This window comes from Solanum lycopersicum, chromosome 5 (assembly GCF_036512215.1).
Source record: "Solanum lycopersicum chromosome 5, SLM_r2.1".
Taxonomy (NCBI): Eukaryota; Viridiplantae; Streptophyta; class Magnoliopsida; order Solanales; family Solanaceae; genus Solanum; species Solanum lycopersicum.
Window position 1 is genome coordinate 12,538,593 of NC_090804.1, and position 6,144 is coordinate 12,544,736.

Genomic DNA, 6,144 nt, shown 5'->3' on the forward strand with positions numbered 1-6,144 from the left:
GAGAAGAACAGTGATCTAAACCTGCTCTGATACCATGTTGAGATTACAAAATAGAAAAATAGAGTACATCTATAAATTGTGAATCTCCATTGATGGAGCTTAAGGAAGAACTAAGAGAAGAAAAACTCTTCTGATCTGATTTGATAAAATGCTGAAAATGTGTTTTTGATTACAATGAACAAGTAGCTATATATACAATTGATAAAAACTAATTCTAAAAGATTAACAATATACAACACTAACTAATCTGTAACTAACTAATTGAAAATCTAATCTGTAACTAACTAATTGAAAATCCTAACTAACTAGTTGCTGACATGTATAAATATCAATATGTCATCTCAACAGACTTCTTACTCCTATTTACGATCTTGTTCAATTCAAGAAACAATGTCATTTGAGACTTCTTTTTTTCTTTGAATCAATTGTAATACTTTAGAGGCGTTTACACGTGACAACCAGATTTTGAGGGTATTTTTGAGTAAATTATGAAATTTTCGCATTTTATTGCAATGATCAAGTTTTAGGCTGACTTGTCTTGGTGGAATAAGACGAGTGTCATCACGTTCGTTTTTGGATCGTGACAACATCATACCAATTTTTCAATTATTTTACTTTGTTTTATTAGATTTTTTTAAATCGCCTTATCATCTCAATTTCTCTTTGTTAGTTATATCGATACAATTTGATTAAATTTATATATATATATATATATATATATTCATGTTAGAGTCGACAACTCTTGTAAAAATTCACTTGTACTTTCTTATCTTTTGGCTTTAACAACCAACTCCATAACTTTAACCAATGTTAGGGTTCAACTTTTCCATCACCACATTTTTATGTTTCATAACAATTTTTCTTGACTCTATATAAATCTTAGTAATTATATTTTAAATGGTTACAGTTGACTCCATATGGTTCACACTATGCCAATTTCAATAACATATCAAGAAACAAAGTTAGTAGTGCCAACAACAATAACACCTCATCAGAAAAAATATCTTTCGGAAATTGATGATCAAGGGAGTACACGTTTTCATAGTCACATATCAATATTTAACAAATATAATTCCTCAATGAAAGGTAAAGATCCAGCAAAATTTATAAAATATGGTTTATCTAAAACACTTGTATTTTATTATCCATTAGCTGTTAGACTCATTGAAGGGCCTAATAAGAAGTTTATGGTAAATTGCAATGTTGAAGGAATCTTGTTTATTGAAGTTGATGCTAATGTGTAGCTTGAAAAATAAGGTGAATCTATTAAACCACCATATTCGTATTTGGATTTACTACTTCATAATGTTCCTGGTTCTGATGGAATTATTGGTTGTCCTCTTCTGTTAGTTTAGGTAAACAATCAACTTGAATATCTACTATTTTTTTTTAAACTTCTATTATAGCGGGGATTATGTTTCATACTGTTTGTCTTAGATTTCTTATCATAAGTAGATTTTTCTTTATATTTGGCTAATCTTTTTCTCGTAAGAAAAGGTTTATGACTCTTTAAAGAGAAATAGGGAAAATACCCAAGTACCCCCTCAACCTATGCCCGAAATCCCAGAGACACACTTATACTATACTAAGGTTCTATTACCCCCCTGAACTTATTTTATATGTAATTTTCTACCCCTTTTTAGCCTACGTGGCACTAGTTCGAAAAAAAAGTCAACCATCGTTGGGCCCACAAGATAGTGCCACGTAAGCTAAAAAGGGGTAAAAAATTATTTATAAAATAAGTTCAGGGGGGTAATAGGACCTTAGTATAGTATAAGTGTGTCTCTGAGATTACGGGCATAGGTTGAGGGGATACTTGGACATTATCCCAAGAGAAGTAATCTTCTAACTTAATCAACATTCTCAATGTAGTCCTAGGATTTTGAATATCTATTATCTTTTTTTCTTTCGAAACTTCTGTTATAGTGGGTATTAGTTGCTCTGATTTTTTTTTTACTATAAATAGATTTTCCTTTTTTTCTAAAAGGATAACATAAAATCATCATATTTCACTAATCCTTTTCTTGTAGGACTCTATTAATAGAAACACTTCTAACTTAACCAGCATTCACAATATAGTCCTAGTATAGGGTTTTGAGAGTTTTGGTTATGAAGGAGAATTTATGAACCTCCTTGTATTCAGAGTGAATTGGTTGAGACTCTCATATTTATAGTGTATTGATCATCTCATTTATTGGACATAGGTCGATTGATTGAAACACCTTGAATTTTTTTATGTCTTTTGATATATTTCTTACTTGTATCTTCTTACTTATGGTCTTTCAAGATTTGCTTTGCTATCTTCTGTATAATACTTAAAAGAAATCGATATAATTGACATGCATTCCCTTTATGCATAGGTGACTCGTTTTAGTTGTGGTGGATTTGCTATTGGATTAAGAGTTAATCAAACAATAATGGATGCTTATGGCTTCAAAATGTTTCTAAATGCTTATGGCTTCAAAATGTTTCTAAATGCATTAAGTGAATTAATTCAAGGAGCTTCAAACACCATCTATATTACAATTTACATGTATGGCAAAGACATCTCTTAAGTAAAACATCAATATCACCAAGTATTACATGTACTCATCATGGGTTTGATGAGAAAATTCAATCAAAAATTGGATGGGAATCTATGGAAGATGAATTGATACAACAATCATTTTTCTTTGGAAATAAGGAGATTGAAGTTATTAAAAAACAAGTTTCTTCATATTGTGGAAGTACAAAATTCGAGTTGTTAGTGGCATTTATATGGAAATGTCGTATAGTTGTTCTCGATTTGCAGAAGAAATTGTTCGTTTGACGTTCTTTGGTGGTATACGTGGTTACAAAAATATAAATTACCATTTGAAGATTATGGTATCACATTTATTTCACCAGCTATGATATCGAAAGCATGATTATTATGTTCAAATTCATTGACATATGCAGTTGAATAGGTGAAGAAACTTAAATATGATATGAATGAAGAGTACATTAAATCATTGACAAATTTAATGGTGATTAAAGAAAGACCTAAGTTATCAAAATCATGGAATTTTATTGTGTCATAAAATAGATTTGTTGGATTTGATGAAATTGATTTTGTATGGGAAAACCAATATTTGGAGGGGTTTCAGAAGCTATATTTTGCAAAGATCATAAAAGATGAGTTATTGTGTTTTACCATCCATTAGCTTGTGTGCCTATTAAAAATGAAAAGAGAGAAAAAGGAATTTCGATAGCTATAAATCTGCCTCCATTGGCCACGAAAAGATTTCAAGAAGTTGTCTATGAAATGACTTTAGAAAATATGAAAGGAGTCAACATAATTTAAAGGATGTAAAAGTGAATAAATTAAAATTATGGAGTTTGTAATATTTCATCATTTTTTTGTTAAAAAGTACTTGTAATGATGTGTGATATTTAGAAATCTAAGGCCCGTTTGGCCATGCAATATGGAATCATGATATGCTATTATGATATGGAATCATGAGATGAAATTAAAGTTTTGCTTGAAATGCGATACGAAATTTTGGTGTTGTATATTTTCTCATAAACATAAAAATTTCATAAGTTGTAAAATTATTAAAATAACCCCAATTATTTATTTAATCTTATCAAATGAACAAAAAATTATAAAATCGTATAGTAAATTATTACAAAGTTATTTATTCTCCACTTCAGTAATTGTTTTATCAATATATTTGAGTAAAAATGGAACACCTTTCACAAGCTCTTTCAGATATTATTACTTAATAATCGTGAAGTGTGAGTTAAATTTACTGTAGATAGGTGAGAATAATAAATTTTATGTCAGTGAGAATAATAAATTTAAAAAAGTAAGGGAACCAAAAAGTAATGATGTGATTATAAATTTTATTTACATGTGAAATAAATTGTTAGTAGATATAAACGTGGGGTTGTTTTAACAAAATATAAATTTGTGGATCAATTTTTGTATTAAAATAACTCAAATCATGAGATATTCCCATATGATACCATAACATGGTTTTTGGAGGATATGAAATCACATCTCATGATATGGAATCATTAGATGAATCAGCGTAGAATCGTATGTCCAAACATTAATTCCTTCTCACGATATCATATCGTGATATGGTATCACATGGCCGAACGCCTACTAAGTATATGTTTTATGTTTGATTGTAAAGTAAATTTATTTTTTTTAAAAAAGAAAGACTTTAAATATGTTGTTTATTTATGTTATCAATTCAAAGTTTGATTTATTTATGCAATTTTCATTTGAGAAAAGTTTATTTATGTCTTTTCAAAGTTCGATACCATTAGGGGTGTCAAAAATGAACCCAAACATAGGTAACCCGTCCAATTCGTCCAGAATTTTAAAGGTTGAGCTCAAGATAATTTGAATTGGATTCAATCTCAACACACTCAAGCCTAACCAATTTGAAGAGAATTTTCAATTGAGACGAATTCAATCTCAAATTTCAATCCGTTTTAAAACTTTTTATTGAGATATGTTCTTATATTGAAGGTATGAATTATTATTTATTTAACATCTTTTAGGATTTATCTATCCAGTTGTTACTTTTTAACAAAAAAATTTTGAGCAGAAATTCAAATTGAGATTCATCGGGTCAAATTGAGCGGGTCAAGACCCAACCCGTTTTTAGCCCATTTGAGCCCAGAGTAAACTTGGGCGATTCAAGACCCAACCCGATCTCTATTCAACCTATTGTAATATTTTCAATTTCAATCCAACCAGCCCATTTGACACCTCTACATGGCATATTTAAGTTTTTTCTCTTTAAATAATAATTTAATTAATTATGTGGCCAAATTATCATTGGTCATGTGTAAAAACTGATTTTGCAAAATCGAAAGTACTATTTTTAGCTAACAAATAATGACATGAGTGAACCTTTTTTCAAGCAAAAATAGACATAAACAATTCGTACTTTAAGCAAATGACATGATGAGTCAAATAACTATTAATTAAATAATCTTATGTGATACACCAAATTTTTTTTTTAGATAAAAGACATATAGTATGAATTTAATTGAGCAAAGATCATTGTAAGAAAGATACACAAGTAGGCGACCACGTCATATTAGACAGGGACAAATCTATGTGGACAGATTGGGGTACCACGACACCTAGTGATCTCGAAAAAAATATAGTTATATATATGTACACATGTGTAATAATCGAATATATATTAATTTTGTCACCAAGTAAGTAACTTTACTGGTGAACAGTTCAAATGGCGAAGGAGGAGGTTTGCCACCTAGCCAATGTGGGTTTGAACCTCACCAACAATCACTATTATTTTGCTTTTTCTCTTTTTCTTTTCGTTTCTTTTTATCCATTCATTCTTATTTAGTTATTACTATTTTTTATTAATTCAAATGACCCCTTTTTTTCTTTTCTTTTTTTTCTCCATTCATTCTTATTTATTTACTATTCTTTAATTATTAATTCAAATTGACCCCTTTTCATAATTAGTTTTTAGCTTTTCTTTTACTTTCTCTTGCACTAATTATTAATCTCTTCATATGAGTATAACATATTTATTTTTTATCAATTAGCAAGTACTGATTTATGAGCGTCAAATAAATATTATTAAGAATATATTATATAGTAGTTTTTTTTTAAAAAAAAAACATAAGTTTTTAAAATATTTTTTTTGATTTAAATGTTCTTTCAATCTTCACCGACGTTTTTGCTAAGTAAGATGACTAAGCTGAAACTACAATTTTTATTGTATATATCTCCAACAACACGTAAAGTCAATGGAAGAAGAATATATTATGTTAATACTATTAGACAGATTATACAAGCTCAAATTTTAATGTGAAAAATCTTTTTTCCATTAAAGTTTTAGCGAATAAGACATCTAATTCCAAAAAGGAAATGAAAATTGAATTGTTTAGTTATCTCTAATCACATAGTATCTAAAAGAAAATATTACTACATGCATATTTGATCGATTTATTTATAAAAATAAAATAAAATAAAAATTAATAACCTAAATTGTAACCCAAAATTAAAGCAACCCCTCCTTTTATCTTATTTGAATATTGTGACACCCCAAACCTTTCAAATTCTAGATCCGCCTCTGATATTAGACATTTAAAGGATCAATGTATAGTATGAAATTAACATTTACTCTCTTT

At 28.6% G+C, this 6,144-nt stretch overlaps 1 pseudogene; it reads left to right on the top strand.

The window, feature by feature from the left end:
- The first annotated feature begins 917 nt into the window (after positions 1-917).
- LOC101246138 (alcohol acyltransferase 16-like) lies at positions 918-3,322 on the top strand (annotated as a pseudogene).
- Positions 3,323-6,144: the final 2,822 nt, after the last annotated feature.